Source organism: Geotrypetes seraphini, chromosome 12 (assembly GCF_902459505.1).
Source record: "Geotrypetes seraphini chromosome 12, aGeoSer1.1, whole genome shotgun sequence".
Lineage (NCBI taxonomy): Eukaryota > Metazoa > Chordata > Amphibia > Gymnophiona > Dermophiidae > Geotrypetes > Geotrypetes seraphini.
In genome coordinates this window covers 49,433,086-49,454,713 of record NC_047095.1, presented here as the reverse complement: position 1 = coordinate 49,454,713, position 21,628 = coordinate 49,433,086, and the positions used below count along the sequence as shown (strand labels likewise).

At 42.6% G+C, this 21,628-nt stretch overlaps 1 protein-coding gene across 4 annotated transcripts in view; it reads right to left on the bottom strand.

The window, feature by feature from the left end:
* Positions 1 to 21,628, bottom strand: part of KANK4 (KN motif and ankyrin repeat domains 4) — a 104,922-nt gene that overhangs the window by 58,728 nt on the left and 24,566 nt on the right. Inside the window, exons 1-2 of one of the 4 annotated variants that reach the window (XM_033917092.1) lie at positions 21,090 to 21,343; positions 13,588 to 13,670 (exon numbers count right to left, since the gene is read on the bottom strand). The exons of 1 other annotated variant lie outside the window; for it this stretch is intronic. The gene's annotated coding sequence lies outside the window, so the exon portion shown is untranslated. Of the gene's footprint in view, positions 1 to 13,587; positions 13,671 to 21,089; positions 21,344 to 21,628 lie in introns of those variants that run through there. 2 more of the 4 variants (XM_033917090.1, XM_033917093.1) reach the window with 2 other exon arrangements.

Here is a 21,628-nt window from a genome sequence, read left to right as displayed (position 1 = left end):
CTAGGTTTGCCGCCGCCACCATCGGGGAACAGGCCCCCAAGCCACCGCTGCGCCAAGCTCTCCCTGCAGAAGCATCGCGCTGACCAGCATTCCGCTCCCTGACGTCAATTCTGACATCAGAGAGGAAGTTCCAGGCCAGCCAGGCAGTGATTGGCTGGCCCAGAACTTCCTCTCCAACGTCAGAATTGACGTCGGGGAAAGGAATGCTGGTCGGTCCGACGTTTCTGCAGGGAGAGCTTGGGGCGGCGATGGGGGACATTGGGGAGAGGAAGGCTGATCGGCCCAGTAGATCAGGACAGCAACACGAGTCTATCATGGAGCCTGGGATGGGCTCCGCGATCGACTCGCGTTGCCTTGATCTACTGGTCAATTGCGATCGACGTATTGGGCACCCCTGATCTAAACAATCAATTCAAACAGCATGCCAGGGTAGGGATTACAGTTAGAGGGGATGGTATAGAGTTACTATATGGCTCCAGTAAAAGGACAGATTAAAACATTTGGGTTTTACTTCCATTGCTTTCAATGGAAGTAAAACCCAGATGTCTCAATCTGCCCTCCTTACTTCCATTGTTTTCAGTGGAAGTAAAACCTGGATGTCTCAATCCGTTCTCTTTTTTCTGGAGCTAAATGGTAACCCTAAGTAAAACACGGATGTCTCAATCCATCCTCCTTTTCCTGGAGTCATATGGTAACCCTAAGAAGGTGGATAGGGAGCCAGTGAAGTGATTTGAGGAGTGGGGTAAAGTGAATGTAATGAGGTTGGCAGAAGTTAAGTCGTGCAGTAGAGCTTTGCACAGATTGCAGGGGGGAGAGGTGGTTCAGTGGGAGACCTATTAGAAGTAAATTGCAGTAATCTAAGGGATGATGAGCGTGTGGACAAGAGTATGGTAGTGTGCTCAGAAAGGAAGGGGGAAATTTTAGCGATGTAGAGATAGAAGTGACAGGTTTTAGCAATCTGTTGGATGTGCGTAGAAAGTAAGAAGTCGGAGTTGCAGAAGAGTCCAAGGTTACGAGCAGAGGAGACAGGAATGATAACAGTATTATTTACAGAGATGGAGAATGGAGGGAGAGAAGCAGAGGGTTTAGGAGGAAAGAGGAGCAATTCAGTTTTGGACATGTTTAGTTTCAGGTGGAAGTGGGACATCCAGGCAGCAATGTCAGCCAAACAGGCTGAGACTTTTTCTTGGATTTTAGGTGAGATCTCCGGTGTAGAGAGGTAGATCTAGGAAACATCAGTATATAAGTGATACTGGAAGCCATGGGAGGAGATCAGGGCACCAAGGAGAGAGGTGTAGAGAAAGAAAAGAAGAGGTCCTAAGACAGAACCATGGGGTACGCCAACTGTTAGAAGGATGGCAGCAGAGGAAGATCCGCTAGCGCATACACTAAAGGTGCGATTGAGGAGGAGGCAAACCAGGAGAGGACAGATTTGCAGAATCCAAGCGAGGATAGCATATCAAGGAGTAAGCAGTGATTAACAGAATCAAAAGCAGCAGACAGGTCAAGAAGGATGAGGAAAAAATGAAGGCCCTTAGATCTGGCCAGGACCAGGTCACTGCAGACTTTGGTAAGGGCAGTCTCTGTGGAGTGTAGGGGGGTGAAAGCCAGATTGTAAAGGATCAAGAGTCTGTCAAGATGAAAGGAAGTAAAGGCAACGACAGGGACAGCATGCTCGAGTAGCTTGGATAGGAACAGAAGAAGGGAGACGGGGGCGATAGTTAGAGGGGAAGGTAGGGTCATGCGAAGTGGCTTAACCACCACATGTTTGAAGGCATCAGGGACAGTGGCAGTAGAAATGGATAGTTTGAGGATAAAGCAGATGGGAAGGATAATGGTATGTGAGTAGGGGGTCAAGTGGAGGGGTGGGAATAGGGTCAAAGGGGCATGTAGTAGGCTTGGCTGAGGACAGAAGTTGTACGGTTTCCTCCTCCATGATTTCAAAGAACATAAGAACATAAGAAGTTGCCTCCGCTGGGTCAGACCAGAGGTCCATCGCGCCCAGCAGTCCGCTCCCGCAGCGGCCCATCAGGTCCATGACCTGTAAAGTGATCCTTATCTAAAACCCTTTATTCCCCTTTTATGCTTCTATCTATACCCTTTCATAATCCTATCTCTACCTCTATCTGTATACCTCAATCCCCGCATCCTTCAGGAATTTATCCAATCTGTCCTATCACAACCTCCGGAAGCGCATTCCAGGTGCCCACCACCCTCTGAGTGAAAAAGAACTTCCTAGCATAAGTCGGAGAGAGTTGATGAAGGATTGAGAGGGGAGGACCAGACAAGGTGGGTCAGGTGGGGAAGGATGTTATTTGGGTGAAGGAAGAAGGGATGGTGGAAGCTGGAAGGTCAGGAGAGGGGATGGTGGAAAGAGGAGAAGGAAGTGACTTTGCAATGAATTCAAGGGCGATCTTGTGAACCTTGTCATGAAAGTATTCAGCCATGGTCTAGTTTTCTTAAATCCCATCCTTTTCACCATTTTTGAACAGCTCTAAGAATGCAGTAAAATTGGGTTTTAAGTCTGTTAATAATAATAATAACTTTATTTTCTATACCGCCAACATCCAAGAGTTCTAGGTAGTTTACAAACAGAGAATGACACGGTGACAAAATTCATCACCGTTCCCGTCCCCGTCCCCGCGGGAAATAATCCCATGTCATTTTCTAGTGTCTATTTCAACCTCAGTCCTTCTATACCAGCATTCTTCAAAGCAAAGCTTGCGGGTCAGTGGTTGTGGCCATTCATACTCTGATTCTTATGTGAGCCAAGGATAATGAAGCCATTGTGACATCACTGATGTGACTGGCTCTTAGGCACTGGTGGATTGAGGCATTATGACATCACAATATCTGCTCTGGATACCAGAGATTGTCATTCTGTAGTGTCTGTTTCAACCTCGGTCCTTCTACACCAGCATTCCTCAAAGCAAAGCTTGCGGGTCAGTGGTTGTGGCCATTCATACTCTGATTCTTCCCTCTCTCCTTAAAGAATGATATGAAGATGGTTTCCCGCGGTTATCCGCGGGGACGGGAACAGTGATGAATTTTGTCACCGTGTCATTCTCTATTTACAAATAAGAGAACTGGACATTCAGGGATGAGATACAAATATCTAAAAAGCACAAATACAGTACATGGTTCTTAGTCAAGTAGAAATTTTTTAAACAAGTGGGTCTTTGCTAGTTTCCTAAAAGAACGATATGATGCAGCTTGATGGATCATGCCATCTAACCAGGATTGGACTTTGCCTGCTTGAAAGGCCAAGGTTCTATCTGTCTCTACGGATGCATCCGCAGACCTTTCACATTCCAAAGCAACAGCACTGGTAGGAACTGGTTTAGTCTGCGCTGTGACTGCATGCAGGTCTGCAGTGCTTCAGTAATCTCTAATTATGTTTTATATCACCAGTTCAATAAGTTGCTTATTAAGTTCTAATTGTCTCTTGCAAAGATTGTCCATATTTCTCTTTTCAGCTGATGTCATCATTTCATTCAAGCTAGGCAGGAGGTTTGAAATATGAATACTTATTGCAATGAAATAATTTTGTAAAATATGATGCGATCGCCTTTGTCTTTCCACAAACATTTATCTCCATAGATATTGGTGGCTACTTCTCATTTCATCCTTTTCTTTTCATAAACTACTTCTGAAAGGTCCTTCTCAACACGGCTGCTTCATATTAATTATGAACTTTTTTTTTTTTTACAAAAATTCTAGTGTAGACTGAGCTAACAAACCGTTTTACTTACTCAGGAATTAATGTAGCATTTCAGCCTAGTGGATCAAAAGTTGGCTGTGCTGAAAAATCTTAGATGTGCATCCAGCGGTCCGGCATGGGTTCGGGGAAGGGGTGTGGCCGGCAGGAGGGATTGAGCATCCCTCCTGCTGGCTCACTATGCTTTCTACCTTGGCTCCCGGTAGGCAGGTCTAAGATACAGATCCATTTATAAGAAATCTTTTCCCTTTTATGCAGTGAAAATTTGGAATTGTTTATTGTTAAATGATTGTTTTGCTCCTACCTATATTACCCCACCCACCCCTTTTTACCAAGCCGCATTAGGATTTTTGATTGCCGGCCGTGGCAGTGTTAGCTCTGATGTTCATAGACTTCCTATGAGCATTGGAACTAAAACCACCACAGCCAGCGATAAAAAAAAGCCTAACACTGCTTCATGAAAGGGGAGTAGTTTTTGGAAGTTAATGAAACATCACCTGTTTAAGAAATTTTATACGAAGTTGTAAAATGATAATTCTTGGGGGTTTCTGCAGAATTTATCTGCTTTGAACCTACTATGGTCAGGATAGATGCATTGTAGTATAGCATAGGATGCAAACATGTTGAAACCAGTGCAATGACCTTTTGTTGTGCAGGGGTAAAATTGTGGAATTCATTTGTGGGGCAGATACGGAAATGTGGTAATAGAGTTGCATTTAGGAAACTACGCAAAACACAATTATTTGTAAAAGCCTTTTTCTAGGCATTGATTTTTCCTGATTGTTGATTTTCTGAGGATCTGATTATTTATTTGTTTTTTTATATTGTCTTAAAACTTAAGTAAGATTTTGTAAACCTTTTAGGCTACAGAGAGTATATAAATTTTTAAAATTAACAAATAAATATAGCCTACAAGTTCTTCTGACGCGTAGTTCACTTTCGCTGGGTTTTACTACACTGCAGAAGAGCTTCTTACCCGCAGGACGGGGAGGTAAATGCTCTGACGCTCATAGGAACTGAATGAGTGTCGAAGCATTTGCCTCGCCAGCCCGCAGTAAGAAGCTCCTCCACGGAACCCTTTGAGGATTGGTGCAAAATGGGTGGTTTCAAAATTGATCTTGTAAATGCATACATAGAAACATAGAAAGATGACGGCAGAAAAGGGCTATAGCCCATCAAGTCTGCCCACTCTACTGACCCACCCCATTAAGTCTGAGTACTAATGACCTAGTTCCTTAACTCGACCCACGTAGGGATCCCACTAGGACGTCCCATTTATTCTTAAAGTCAAGCACGCTGGTGGCCTTGATCACCTGTTCTGGAAGCTTGTTCCAGTGATCTACAACCCTTTCTGTGAAGAAATACTTCCTTATGACACTATCAAATTTCCCTCCTCTGAGTTTGAGCGGATGCCCCCTTGTGACCGAGGGTCCTTTGAGAAAGAAGATGTCTTCTTCCACCTCGACACGTCCCGTGATGTATTTAAATGTCTCAATCATGTCCCCCCTTTCCCTGCGTTCCTCTAGAGCGGGGGTCGGCAACCTGCGGCTCCAGAGCCGCATGCGGCTCTTTTCCACCTTTGCTGCGGCTCCGGTAGTGTGTCACGCAGGCACTTACAAGTCCGGCGTCGCGGCGGGAAATAGCCATGCTGAGCAGTGAGCTCAGCACATACACAGATGAAAGCCTTGCTTGCTGATTGGTCCGGCGGCCCCGCCCCGCCGTGCCGCCGGACCAATCAGCAAGCAAGGCTTTCATCTGTGTAGTGCTGAGCTCACTGCTCAGCATGGCTATTTCCCGCCGCGACGCTGGAGTTGTAAGGTGCCTGAAAAAGAAATCATCCTGGCCGGGGTCGGTGTCATGCTCCGGAGATCTACAGCCTTCCTATCTCCCTCTCCCTTCTACCTGCTTCCGGCCACATCCCCTGCTCCGCGGCTCTCTTCGGCAACTCAGCAGCAGCGATCGACACAAGCTTCTGACGTCGGGGCCTACCCTCTGCGAGTCCCGCTTGTTTCAACTTCCTTTTTCCACAAAGGCGGGACTCGTAGAGGGAAGGCCTCGATGTCGGCAGCTTGTCTTGATCACTGATGCTGACGAGTTGCTGAAGAGAGCCGCGGAGCAGGGGGGTGTTGCCAGGTGCAGGTAGAAGGGAGAGGGCCAGATGCAGGACTCGTGGGTGAGGGAGCAGGAGAGAGAGAAAGAGAGAGGGGAGGGGAACAAAAGGAAATATTTCATACTGGGCTGGGCCGGAGTGGAGGGAGGGTGGAAAGATTCTGGCTACAGGGTGCATTAACAAAGGAAAAGGGGGGGAAAGCTGAAAATGGAGATAGTGACACAAAGAAGAGAAAGAGTAAGCAGGACCTACTGAATAAGGATAGAGATACAGAGGGGACATGAAGAGGAGGTGAAATAGAGACATAGAAGTAATGCTGAAAAAGTGTGGGGGGGGAGATAAAGACATTGAAAGGGCAAATGGTGAACATGGCGTAAAGATAAGGACAGAGACAAATGAAGATTCTGAAAAAGTGGTGAGATAGGGATATAGGTGAGATGGACACAAAGAAGGGTGATGCTGGAAAATAGGTGGAATGGTAATTCTGACAGACACAGAAGGGAAATGCTGGATCAAGGAGAGATGGGGCTCAGGCTGGATGGAATGAGGAGAAATGCCTTGTTGGCCCGGAACTTCCTCTCCTACGTCAGAATTGACGTCAGGGAGCGGAATGCTGGTCAGCGCAACACTTCTGCAGGGAAAGCTTGGGACGGCGGTGGCTTGGGGGCTGTTCCCCGATTGCGGTAGCAGCAAACCGAGTGGCTTGGGGGACGGCACGGAGACAGAAAGAAGGGGGAACAGGGAGACAGAAAGAAAAAGTTGGGGGAGAGAATGAGGTCTGGAGGAGAGGAAACATACAGGAGGCTGAAAGAAAGGAAGAAAGATTGGATGCACAGTCAGAAGAAGAAAGTGCAACCAGAGACTCATGAAATCACCAAATAGCAAAGGTAGGAAAAATGATTTTATTTTCAATTTAGTGATCCTGTATATAGCATTAAGATAAGAAACAATATATGCAGTGTTAGATTTGTTTTATAATGGTTTTGCGGCTCCAAGTTTTTTTTTCTTTTCGAAAACGGGTCCAAGTGGCTCTTTATGTCTTAAAGGTTGCAGACCCCTGCTCTAGAGTGTAGAGCTGCAATTTGTTTAGTCTTTCTTCGTACGAGAGACTCTTGAGCCCTGAGATCATCCTAGTGGCCATCCGCTGAACCGACTCAACTCTAAGCACGTCTTTATGGTAATGTGGCCTCCAGAATTGCACACAGTATTCCAGATGAGGTCTCACCATGGTTCTGTACAGTGGCATTATGACTTCAGGTTTGCGGCTAACGAAGCTTCTATTGATATATCCCATAAGTTGCCTTGCTTTGGATGAGGCCTTCTCTACTTGTTTGGCGGCCTTCATGTCTGCACTGATGATTACTCCCAAGTCTCTTTTTTCTGAAGTCCTAGCTAGTGTTTCTCCATTTAAGGTGTAAGGTTTGCATGGATTTCTGCTACCGAGATGCATAACCTTACATTTCTTAGCGTGCTGCCACAGGACGCGCTGGATGCCAAGACAGGCACGGAGCATGAAAGGTGCCTATGCTGATCCCAACTTTATTTCTTGAAAATATGTGAAAGACGCGCTCTTTCCAGCCTAGTAAACGTCCAGCTGGCTCCTAAGTTAATGATAGATGTGGAATCACTCAAATAAATCATGATTACTCGATTGTTATAGGAAGCTCTGGTCCAAGAGAAAGTTTGAAAAATTTTGAAAAATATACAGAATCTAAATCCTGGAAAAATGAGGTGAAGCTAGTTCTCACTTTGTATATATTTTTCAAACTTAGCTCATGTGTAAATAGCACATGTGTGGGGAGAAGGCCAAATAGATTTGGAACGTACATATGGTAACAATATCTATGTCCTCACAGAAAAGAAATGCTAGAACAGTAAGATAACTGATATCCCTGTAGAAAGCCTGAGAAGGATAGATTTTGTCTATGCTTTCAGAACATTGCCATGTTTGTTGCCCTGTAGCTGGCAAATAATATTAGAATAGTTTTGCTCCACCAGCAGATGGCAGTGCAACACATGTATAAAAGAGGGCTGCAAAGGTCTTTGAAGGGCTCTTGCCTTCTGTCTTTTAGTTCTGAGGGAAGTGCAGAGAGATGAAAGACCTGCAGAAGTCTCCTGTTTAAGGGAATGAAGGACATCTAATCCTAAAAACTTACATTTATTTTTTTTAACTCCATGGCCAAGTCGGAATAATGAAGAGAATAAGAAGAATGAAGAGAAATGGTTAGGCGTGGTAGAAGAACCGAACTGTACAATTACTACTATTATTTATCATTTCTATAGTGCTAAAAGGCATATGCAGTGCTGTACATTTGACACATAATAGACGGTCCCTGCTCTGAAGAGCTTACAATATGATTAGGCAGATAGACAGAACAAATGGGACAGATAGGGGTTGGGAAGGTTCTTGCAGAGAGAATGATAGGATGGATATAGGTATAGTGTGGTGAGTGGCAGTCTGTTGTTCCAGGCATACTGTGCAGCAAGGTAGAAGGGACGGAGTCTGGAGCTGGCAGTGGAGGAGAAAGAGGGATAAGAGGGACCTACACGATAAACGGAACTCAAAGGGGGGAGCATAGGGGGAGATAAGTGAGGAGAAATATTGAGGGGTGTAGAGCACTTGTAAATCAGTAAGAGGACTTTGAACTGTATTCGGAAACGGATGGGAAACCAATGAAGTGACTTGAGAAGGGTAATGTGAGTATGGTGGCTCTGGCAGAATAAGTTGTTCAGCAGAATTTTGAATGGATTGAAGGGGAGAGAGATGGTTGAGAGGAAGATCTGAGAGAAGCAGAAATCTAAGCAAGAAGTGATGAGAATGTGGATAAAGATTTTGGTAATGTGCTCAGAAAGGAGAGGTCAAATATTGGTAGAAATGACAGGCTTTAGCAGTTTGTTGAATCTGAGTGGAGGAGAGAGAGGAGTCTAAGATGAGCCTGAGGTTGCAAGTTGATGAGACGGGAAAGAGGAGAGTGTTGTCCACAAAAATAAAGAATGGAGGGAGAGGGGGAGATGGGTTTAAGTGGAATGATAAGGAACTCGGGATTAGCCATATTCAGTTTTAGATGGAGGTGAGACAGCCAGGTGGCAATGTTGGACAGGCAGGCTGAAACTCAGGCCTGGATTCCTGTAGAGCAGGGGTAGTGAACTCCGGTCCTCGAGAGCCGTATTCCAGTTGGGTTTTCAGGATTTCCCCAATGAATATGCACGAGATCTATGTGCATGCACTGCTTTCAATGCATATTCATTGGGGAAATCCTGAAAACCCGACTGGAATACGGCTCTCGAGGACCGGAATTCCCTACCCCTGCTGTAGAGATATCTGGTGTGGAGAGGTAGATCTGGGAGTCATCGGCATAGAGCTGATACTGAAAATCAGGAAAGTAGATCAATGCACCAAAGAAGTGGGTATAGATGGGGAAAAGGGGAGGTCCCAAAACAGAGTCTTGAGATACACTGACTGATAGTCTAATCCAGTGGTTCCCAAACCTGTCCTGGGGGACCCCCAGCCAGTCAGGTTTTCAAGATATCCCTAATGAATATGCATGAGAGAGATTTGCATATAATGGAAGTGACAGGTATGCAAATCTCTCTCATGCATATTCATTAGGGATATCTTGAAAACCTGACTGGCTGGGGGTCCCCCAGGACAGGTTTGGGAACCACTGGTCTAATCTAATCTTCTATTTGTGCATCGCGCATACCTATTCAGGCTCAAGGCGACATCAAGACGGCATAGTGGGATGGCGATGGAGGAAGATCCACCACTGAAAGTGCAATGGGAGAGAGAAGAAGAAAGCCCTGGAATCCCAGTGAGGACATCATATCGAGGAGTGATCAACAATGGTGATCAACAATGTCAAAGGCAGCAGATAGATCGAGAAAGACGAGGATAGAGTAGAGGCCTTCAGATCTAGCCAGGAAAAGATCATTGGAGACTTTAGCAAGGGCACTTTCAGTGGAATGCAGTGGGCAAAAACCTGGGTCAAGAATAGCTCGAGATGAAAGAAAGTCTAAGCGGTGAACAGTACATTCAAGTAGCTTGGATCAGGGGAGGAGGGAGATGGGGCAACAGCTGGAGGAACATGTAGGGTCCAGTGAGAGTTCCCCCAGCTGATTTTAACAAGGACAATCTCCACCAACCTGAAACATAGAACATGACGGCAGAAAAGGGCCACGGCCCATCTAGTCTACCCACACTAATGGCCCACCCCCTAACTACCTCCATGAAGAGATCCCACATGCCAGTCCCATCTTTTCTTAAAATCTGGCACCTAATCCACAAAACCCTCTCACCCACTTGCTGGGAGGTGCCTACCAGCTAATTAACCTCCCCTTTTTATAAAACCGTGGCGCAGTTTTTAGCTCCAGTGCTCAACTGAATTCCTATGAGCATCGGAGCTGTTACCACTACAATTTTATAAAAGAGAGTGTAATTCTTTTTTCATGATGCTTTCAATTATCAGTGCTGATTAAGTCAATTAAGAAAATTAAGCCGATCCAGGTGCCTAAATTTAGATGTCACTTATAGAATCTAGGCCTATGTGAATAAATTCACTTGTACGCTGAAAGGGTCATTATAGAAGCACCTGTTTTCCCACGTAAAGTCCTCCTTTACAGACAGAAACGGCTTTTCAAATTGTTCTCCCGATGCTGAAAATCAAACCCTTTTGTGTGGTAAGCCATGATGGGACACACTCTTGGTGCACTTTGGTTCACCAGGGTCAGACCCTGGAGAGTTACAAGGTCAGGCATTTCGGCCCTCCACGGGATTACACAATAGATCAGAAGAGCTTTTGTTAAAACTTTGCATACCAGGAATACGTACGGCCTCTCAGGGAATATTTGTTACAGATTTTTGACTTGTTTTGGATACAGAGGAAGGAAAGTAATGCTTTTACAATCTGCTCGTTGCGACCACACAGCAAAGTACTGAAGAATCTGTAACAAAGGGCAAACTGGAATGGATCATCTGATGAATTTAACAAATGAATTTTAAAAACAAAGGGGAACCCCCCAAGGAGCGAAATATGTATGTGACACAAATTCTAAAATATACCTGGCTGAAATTTATAGAATTAAGTACATGAAAAAGCAAGGAAGGTTTACTTTGATTTATTTTGCCCATGGCAGGTACGAGAGAGGAAAAACTTACCAAGTATTATGTCTTCTCAAATTACACTTACTTCTAGTCTAACTGCTACTTGGCTGTCTGAATAAAAACATTTAGGCCTAAGTACACTTTGTTCGAATGTCACAATATAATAGGGTTACCATATGGCTTCAGAAAAGGACAGATTGAGACATTCGGGATTTATTGCTCTTGAAAGTAATGGAAGTAAGGAGGACAGATTGAGACATCCTATTGGTTAATAATGTCTGTATACTGGAAGACCAAGGGATTGAGGGGTACAGATAGGAGTAGAGGTAGGTTATAGGGATAGGATTAGAGGCAGTACAAAATTAGTCAGGGACACTGTTCAGGCCTGATGGGCCGCCGCGGGAGCGGACCGCTGGGCAAGATGGACCAGAATCTGGTCTGCCTCGGCAAAGGCAACTTCTTATGTTCTTATGTTCCGCTGTCATTCATCGATCCCCAAAACTCATCGGCTGTTTTCAAAATATCTCATTTTTTTTCAAATTTTTCCTTATTAGATCAACAACTTTAGAAGTTTCAAGTTTATTCAAATTTGTTACCCCGCTTATCCTATTTCTAAGCAGCATACAATAGTGAAATTAGAAAATTATGGGATATACAAACCAAAATCCGTACTAAATATACATTTACATTAACAGACGAACAGTTCAAGACAGGAGTTTAGGGGAGGAGAAACAGAATAATAGGATAGGAGAACATGGAGGCCATGTACATAAGGAGGAAAAGGTGCTATTTAGTTTAAAGTGCCCCCAGTGTTTTCTGTTCCTATGTTCCTTGAAGGGGACGTCCCCGGTCTATGTACTTGCTGCTGCTGCTCCCGGGATGGGTGGGAAGGGGAGGAGGGGTTGGTTGCTGTTAAGTTGTGACTGAGGATTGTTTTTGTACATTTATATACAGTATTTGTTTGCTGTTGACTTATGGCCCTTTAATAAAGAGATTTAAACATAAAGTGCCCCCAATGAAGATAAACTGAACCCTGAAATATACAGGCATTACCATATGTCCCCACATATAGGCCGCACCCCGCTGTATAGGCCGCAAAAAAATGCCTATATGAGTTTAAAAATTGGTAGATAAGCCACCCCATTTTAGTAGCCGCGGCTTATCTACCAGTAACTGGGCAGCCTATACAGCATTTTAAAAATCATCCCTCCGCCCTCCCTCCCTTGCTGGCGGCGGCCTCCTCAAATCGCGCCACCAGCGATCTTTGCATCTGCAGGCCGGCCCCCGCGCTGCTTCCTGGATGGCTTTGCCATCAGTTCTCGTGGGGGTGGCAAAATAATGCTCAGAATTTAGGAAGTTGGTTGGTTGGGCTCAGAACTTTTCATCACCCCCTCATAGCCCTCCACTCAGGGCAGGATTAACCAATAGGCCAAGTAGGCACGTGCCTAGGGCCCGAAATGGTCAGGGGGGGGGCCCGAAGAAGGAGGGCATCAACACTGTTTTTTCCAAACAGCGATGGCCCCCTCCAGCATCAATTGGCAATGCGGGCCCCCCGATCGGCAATGTGGGCCCCACCCCGATAGGCAACACGGCCCCCCCCCCCATCGACGGAAAGTAAGACAAGCAAGCAACGCGGGAAAGAACGGCAACGGGAACTGTAATTGTGCAAGCGGTGCTGCTTGCCCAAAGCTTCCCTCTGACGCAGCTTCCTGTTTCCGCCTGGGCGCATGATGGGGTGGGGCGGGGCAGAGGGGCCCAGTGTACTTGTGTGCCTAGGGGCCCTTGACGAATTAATCCTGCCCTGGGGAAGGGACATAAGGGAGGGTGGGGGATGATTTTAAAATGCTGTATAGGCCGCCCCAGATATGCAAGCCGCACCCGCTGGACCGGCTTGCAAAACCCATACATAGGCCGTGGCCTATATATGGGGAAATATGATATTATCCAATAGGATTCTCTGTAAGGTTGCTGAGATCCCTTTCTCTTTTCAATATGAGTCATTGACTTAGTTTAGAGACATCTTTGGGCTCTCCCACATTAGCACAAGTTGTTTTTTTTTTGTGCACAGCTCATATGCATTCAATTCACTTCCCGCATTGTGGAACAATACTTTCAGTTATGCATGTGTTAATACACTCTATGCTGAGCTTTAATGCAGAGCCCTAAGCCACGGCTTCCTGCATCAGCACCTGTGAATTTCCACTGCTTTGCTAACTTGCATTTGACAGTTAAACGGCTGTGAAATGTTAAAAGCTTCCAAAACTATAAGGTTTTGCCATAATTCTTGACTCCAAAATAAATAGTAGGAATAATTGAGTGTCTTGCACATGATTCAAAGGCCCCCAAGCACACCAGATGAGGTTTTTTTCACTGCTTTTTGACAAACATAGATATACGATCTAAACCTCCAGCAGAGAAAGAGCCAGCGCTAGGCCTTGTCTTTCATTGCAGGCCGATCATTCATTTCATATCACACCATTGAGATGGTTTTGGATTCCCGGAGTTCGTCCATTTTCTTAATATTGCTTTCAAGCAAGATGAATGTGGCCTGTCTGTGTAAAAGCCTTCTCAGTATCAGTGATATGAAAGGAAACGCTGGGAGCGAGGAGTGAGGAGAGAGCAGATGGAACAGTTTCATTTTCTCTTTTTAATAGATACCTTTTGTTTCTATATGACTGCCGGCAGTTCATTTGAAGCACCCCAGTTCATCAATATATAGTTCATGCCAACAGAACGAAGACCTAAAGAGAAAGAGATTGATGCACTTAAGAGAAATAACACGGGCTGTTAATGCACGTTAATGGCCCATGTTAAAAGACATGTAAATCATGTGAACTTCATTTTATTGTGGCACTTAGCTCATTAAAGCCAATATTAGTGTACAGAAACTTGGCTACGCCTCCCTAAGGAATAACTGCGTTTCTCATATTAATGATTCTACGTTAATGTTTTAAGCACATGGTATTTTACTCTGCACTCATATGTAATGAGCTGATTTGCATAATTTTGCAACTCATTAGCTATATTTTGCATTAATTGTCTGTTGGCATTCAGTGCATCTGTCATTAACATTTTGTGAACTTTAGTGACTCTTGATAATAACTGGTAGTAAAAGCCTATATAAGAGACGAAACAACTATAGTTATTATAGGTGCTAAACATTAGGAAAGCAATGAGCCCAGCAATTTGGAATCAGATTTGATACATAAGGAGTTTGGCATTTTGGAATCAGTAGACAGTCAAAGCCTTGATGGTGAAATACTGTTATCATACAAAAGAACCCAACCCCGCAGATGTTAACACATAGGAAGAGCTGGGAAGAGGAACAACCAAGGAGAAGAGACTGAGGAGACCAAAGTTCCAAAACATGACAGACTTTATTGATGTCCCAAATGTAACAGTCAAAGCAACCTGACACAGCCGTGTTTCAGCATAAATTACCTATATCAAGTGTATTGCCTGTATGGATACAGCTTAAAATCTTGATAAAGATTCAATCAGCTTCTCAGAACTTCAGCGGGTGATGACCTACTCTCGAGAAGCCTTCAATAAAACGCATGGCCTTGGACTCACCAGTCAATGAGCTACCATTGTCAGAATGACTATATTTTCGAGCCCCCGATATTTTTTAAACATTACTGTGTCTGCCGTCCACTTCAAATAGAACTGGACATTTCAAATTATTCCCTGAGGGGTAAATTCTGTAAAGGACGTCTAACTTTAGGTCCTATCTATATTGGGTTGGGTTTTTTTTGTATGTGTTCATAAATTTTTATTGAATATTTTAGAAAAGAACAAATCAGTGAGTAAAAGTGAAACGATCAATACAGAACAATGACAATTTTACAGTGTTGGCTGGAAGAACTGAAAAAAAATGTTATTTGATACGTATACAAATAAAAAATGGTCTTATACGTCGCAAATGCCATAAAGTTCAATGTGGATATCAGAGTAAAAGAAAACCAATCAGTCAGACCAATAAACAGACTTTAAAGATTTTCTAAATAAAAAATAGGATCTTATTTTCCTTATAGCAAAAATAATTGAGTTCCAGATATGCACAGCTTGGTAAGAAAGTAAAAAGTCTTTTTGAATGAAACAATTTTGGATTAGGAAAGAAGGGGGTTAGATTTCTGGAAGATCTACAAGTCTTTTTCTCCAAGAAATATGTAATACAGCCTAAGTAGGATGGTGCTGAGGATATGAGAAACAAAGTACAGATAACTAGAATTATCAGGATATATGTAAATCTAAGATGAACACAGAACATGATACAGGTATTATGTGTGCAAATAAGTAGGATTTAGTATGAACATAATACACAATACTAATATTATATGTGTATATAAGTAGGATGATTGATTATGGTATAAATGTGTCTATATTGAAAACCATCTCAGAAAACGCTAACTCTGTATTGTAACACCTTTACAGAAGCTCATGTAGCCCGCTCTGAATTGACTCCCCAGTCATTAGTAGTGGTATAGAAGCTTTCAATAAACAATAAGCCAAACAATATTCTACATATTAGAGTATAGATTTTAAACTCTACTCGTGCAATAATTGGAAGCCAATGCAACAATCTCAAAAGTGGGGTAATTCTATCAAAACAATATATATGAAGTCATGTGATTTGAGAGGCCTGACACAGGTAAATGGGAACCACTGTGTAATTGTAATTTTGTTTGTTTTAGGTATGTGTGTTTTATTATAATGCGCCTTGGTTAAGGCAGAATATAAATAAACCATTAAACCATTCTTTAAAAATCTAATAAAGAAGAGGAGCTGGGCCAGCCTGACAGCTCAGTGAAAATGTAATTAAATCTGAACAATTCTAATCCATTTAATTATACATTCAAGGCAGAGTATAAAAGTATAAAACGTCAAACAGCTGCAAGATAAACAAGTCTTTATCAAACGGTTTACAAAACTATAACATATTGCAGTTACTGTACATACCGTGTTTCCCTGAAAATCAAGTTACAAGTTACAAGTTTCTTTATTTTTGATATACCATCTATCATAACAAATGTCTAGATGGTGTACAATGTAAAAAGATTATGAGAAACAATTAAAATAGGTAAATAAAAGCAATATTTTATCAAATATTAAAAGTACTAGACAAATTCAGATTAACGTACATGAAACGGAAGAAAAATAGGGGAGGGAAAGGTTGTTTAAAATACATCGAAGTACAATTAATAAAAAAGGACGGTAAATGGGGAGTGGCAAAAACATTAGGATGGGAATCACTTCAGAGGAAGCTTTAGATGTTTCAAAGCTTCACTAAGATCAAGGGATTAAGAGACGAAAGCTGATATTAAAGAGTAAAGGCATCTTTAAAGAGGAAAGTTTTAAGTTTGGCTTTAAATTTTTCAAGCGAGTTCTCTAACCAAAAGTCTAATGGGAGGGCATTCCATAGAGAGGGGGATGGATTTGCGAGGAGTATCGTAGAATAGTTCCCATATTGATGGTATAGAGAGTAAATTTTGATTATTTGATCGGAGGGTCCTAGAGAATGAGTAAGGGATCAAAGTTTATCTATGAACGCTGGTTGGTTAGAGTTTTTTGTTTTAAAAGTGAGGAGGAGTATTTTATAGGAGAGACGATGAGTGATAGGTAGCCAATGTGCTTTGAGGAGAAGAAGGGTGACATGGTCAAATTTTTTTGCTTGATAGATTAGTTTAACAGCAGTGTTTTGCAATAGTTGTAGATGGCGGATTTATTTCTGCGTTAGGCCTTGATAAAGGGAATTACAGTAATCTATAGTTGAGATTACTAGGGAGTGAATCAGGATATTAATTGAGGAGGGATCAAGAAAAGAAGAAATAGAACGGATGAGCCTAAGCTTGTGAAAACATTTCTGCATAACTGCACTAACTTGTTGATGAAAGGTGAGGTCCTTGTCTAGAATGACTCCGAGAAGTTTAACTTTACTATCTGTTTGAATTGGAGAGGAGTCGATACAGATGGGCAGACATAAATGTTCATCTGGAGTAGGCGAGTAGTTGTAAGACTTACCCTGAAAATAAACCCTAGCATCATTTTCGGGGTAGGTCTTAATATAAGCCCTACCCAAAAACAAGCTCTAGTCCCGGGATTCGCCAGCAACTCTTCAACTCGGCCGCACCCCCCCCCCCAGTCGTGCAGTCGCCCTCCATCCTTCCCTCCCCGCCGACCATGAGTGAGCCCTACCTTCAACCGAAGCAGCATCATGCTGGCAGCACTCTAAACAGGCTGCTTGGCCTTGTCCGTCAGGGATTTCACTCTGTCACGTTACTGATGATGTCATCCCCGACAGACAAGGCCCTCAGTGCCATGTTGGCTATGAAATCCTGACTGTGTCCCATCTAACATACCATAATTCTTCAAGTGTTTGTACTGCCACCTCCATAACCTTCACAGATTGAAATATATGTGATTGGATGATAGATGGAATAGCCATAGGATCTAAATTCTCTCCTTTCATAAGAGAGGACACCATAATTTGTCTCTATTTGGAAGCTAAGTAGCCATGCTCTAAGGATTTATTTACCAGCATTGTCAGTCACTGCAGTATACTCTCTGGTATCTCTTTAAATAAATACGCTGGACAATGAACTAATGGACAATGTCCATTTGCAAAGTTCTTTACCCACTCAGTGACCTTTCATAAAGACACATGAGCAAATCTATCCCAAATACAGTCAACCAAAACCAGAGACATTTCCCCTGTATCTTCACTCAGCTGAGACAATATATCAAATCGAAACAAACCAAATTCTGCAATTTTATAGTTTAATTTAGGAGCTAGGACCATCTTAATGGCTTCGGCTTTACCCCACCAAGTAAGGTATAGAGGGGACCATGAATTCAGAGTAGAGGTGGTAAAAGAGATGATAGACTTACTATTCAATGACATGGTTTTGTCTATTGTGTTGCTATATCATATGCCGAGATTCTGCAATTTTAAAGATAAATTCTTCCCTGAGTTCTCACCCCCTAAGCTTTTAAGAACCTTCCTGCAGTATCCTCAGAGAATCAAGCATAGTCATTAGACCTCAATTCCCCCTTCATTTAATGGGACTGAGTTGGTGCCTAGGAAAGGTGTTTAATAAATACCTGTTCCTGCACATTATCTCCACAATCCCCAATTAATTTGATGATAGAAACATTTCTTTCCCTCTCTAATCCTCTGTTAATCTGTCTTCTGCATTTTTTTCCCTTTCTTTTTCTTTCCCCCCCTTCTTGTGTTTCTACCCTTTTTATGTTTTTCCAGACCGAGATAATTGTAACTTTTCCCCCTTTTTCCTTGTGTATCTTGTTTGTCACTAAACCACATGCATAAAGAAACCTTATGTGTTTTAATAATATTTGTTTTTTAAACTAACGTTTTAAAATTTGTTTTAAGATTGTCTGTTCCCCCATAAGCTGTTTTTAAATTGTACATCGCTTAGAATATTTTATATAGGCGATTTATCAAATAAACTTGAACTTGAACTCCTTTAATAGAATCTTTCAATTCCTGCCACAGATGTTCCAGCTTGCTTGCTCAAAAATACGGCAATCAAACTTATCTATGAGGCTGAGAAATACGATCATTTTACTCCTCTTTGGCGAGAAGCTCACTGGCTACCCAACACCCACCGCATCACCTATAAAAGTTTAATGCTGGTCTTTAAAAATCAAACTTTCGCGTCTCCCCATCTTTCCTTGATAAACTCATCATCCCCTTTTGCCCTCCCCAGACCCTTAGATCGGCTGATCAGAATTTACTGACCATACCTTCCATCAAAGAATTCTACTACACTAGGAAAACTAACTTTTCCGTTGTAGCTCCAACTTTATGGAACGCCATGCCACCTCAACTCCGCCTCGAAAATTCACTCGACAAATTCAAGACTAAACTAAAAACGTTCTTATTCCAAGAAGCAAACCATAGCGTCTAAATATTTCCTTTCCAACAGTTGCAAAATAAACATAAACCGCTTTTAAAAAGCGATCCCCATTCCTGGTGTTTTATCCTCCCTCTTTCCCTTTAATTAATTTGTTTTTAATGATGTAATTATTAACTTTCCCCCTTACAAAAATTTATTTTAACCTTTCATTTTTAGCATTGTAAACCATCCAGGTGCACATTGAGGGTCGGTATATTAAAATTAATTAAACTTGAAACTTAAACCGAGTGGAGTCTCTGTAATTGATGGTTCATAGACAATCCCTCGAAAGACAAAGGCGCGCGCCGACAACTGAGCGCAAGATGGAGGCGCGCGCCGAAGAAAATTATAGTTTTTAGGGACTCCGACGGGGGTTTTTATTAGGGAGCCCCCCAGTTTACTTAATAGAGATCGAGCCAGCGTTGTGGGGGTTTGGGGGGGTTGTAACCCTCCACATTTTACTGTAAACTTAACTTTTTCGCTAAAAACAGGGAAAAAGTGAAGTAAAATGTGGGGGGTTACAACCCCCCAAACCCCCCACAACGCCCCCACAACGCGGCGCAATCTCTATTAAGTAGGCCCCCCCCCCCGGTCGGAGCCCTAAAAACAGTAATTTTCTACGGCGTGCACCTCCGTGCTGCGCTCAATTGGCTGTGCACGCCTTTGTCCCAGCGCGCTTTTGACCTGACACCGTCCTTGATATTTTCCGCAGTTTCAAAGAAGCTATCTCATCTAATACCTCGGTCATGCTTCTTCTCAATCATTTGCGAGGACCTTCAAATATGCCTAGATAAATTATTAATTCCTTACAATACTCTAAAATCCCTGAGATCAAATGAACAACACTTATTATCCATCCCCTTTTTGAAAGTTATTAACACTAGACGCACTAGATATTTTTTCGGTTACAGCCTTTCAAATCTGGAACTTACTACCTATCTACTTACGAGAGGAATCCTTATTAGAAAGATTTAAATGTTCACTGAAGAGCTTTCTCTTCAGAGACACTTTTGGACACTAATAAGTCAGTTGATCGGCAATCGTAATCATGATTTTAAACTTGGTCCTCTTTCTTTTTTTTTAATTTATTTTTATTGCTCTTTCTTTTTTTCCCCTTCCTGATGTTATTACCTTCCATGTTTTCTATCCTATTAAAAATTATAGTTCCTCCCTCTCTCCTTTTGTTATTGGTTACACTTCTCCCTCCGAATCTGCGATTTCAGTATCCACAGATTTGGTTATTCATGATTTTTTGCAAAAAAAAAAACTATTTTCATTTTTGGGCTATTTTTAAGCCGTCTAAGCCTCCTCAGAACCTTACCTGGTGTTCTAGCGGTGAAGCAATCTTCCTATGCTCCTGCCCTGTGCAGAGCCATCATCAAAATGGCTGCTGTGAGTTCCTGTTATAATCTCGAGACTACAATGGGAACTCACGGCAGTCATTCTGATGATGGCTCAGCACAGGGCAGGAGCATAGGAAGATTGCTCCTGCCCCGCTTCACCGCCAGACCACCAGGTAAGGTTCTGGGGATGCATGAGGGAGGCGGGACTGGGTCAGAGCTGGCCCAGAAGTTATTCACGATTTTTCACACTTCGCGGTCCAGCTCTGCACCTAACCCCCGTGAATACCGAGGAAGAAGTGTAGTTATTTTTTGTTCTGTTTTGTACATGTGATTTTATTTATCGATAATATTGTATCCCCTATTTTTTAAACTTGTAAATCGCTTAGAATTATTGATAAGCATTCAATCAAATTTTAATGAAACTTGAACTCTACTGATCCTTCTTCCTTGTCTCTTAATTTTCGGGCTCCTGAATTCTGAAGTTAGTCTGCATTTATCCCTCTCAATTTATTTAAAAATGTATAAACCGCATAATAACTATACGGTTTACGAAATTACAATTACAGTTGTCTCTGTGATCCATTATCTCTTACCCTTCTCCCCTCCATTACCAAATGTAATGTAAAATCTAATAGATAATGATCAAACCAAACTACTGTTGAAGCTGACCAAATTTCTATTAATGCTGTACCTAAAGTATCAACTGACACTGCTAACGTAGCTACCGCAATTGATATCCACCCATGTGTCTTGCAAACATTTACTAATCACAAACGTAATGCATCCAAGAAGTCTAAAAATGCTCTTATATCTTCCAGACAAAGATTTAAGTTTCCTAAAACCGCTATAGGTGAAAAACGCATTGTAGCTTGCATAATCAACATTTGTAACTCTTCCATACCTTTGTCAAATGTGCTGCCAAAGCAAAGGAATTGGGTTGATTCTCAGACCAAACCTCTGCTCTCTGAGAGGGCAACTCTCAGAAGTCCTAAGAGTGGAAGTCTCAGCCATTCCTCAAAAGTGACTCCTAGTGGCCAGACCTAGACATCGTGTCAACCAGGTTCTGGAGGGAATCATGAGTTGTAGCTTGGGTCTGAGTACCATCACTACGATGTCTAGACTCAGTTGGGAGAGCAATATCAAAACAGGGGAAAATTCCTGGTGAGCTGTGAACGAAGGCGCCTGTTCTGATTGTGCTGGAAGCCCTATGGAGTAAGAGAAAACTGCCAGACCAAAAAAAAAATGCAAAGGAAAGGAGTGTCTGCTATCTAATCCATCCATGCAGCTGTATAAATAAATGTAAGCAGAATTTATAAACAAAACTTGGACAGATACAATCATCATAAAAACCTAGAGACTTCCTGTTAAACTTCCTTTAAAACTAAAAATACTTTGATTGCTAGTAGACAAAATCCACATGGCGCTGGCTGCAGGGACCTC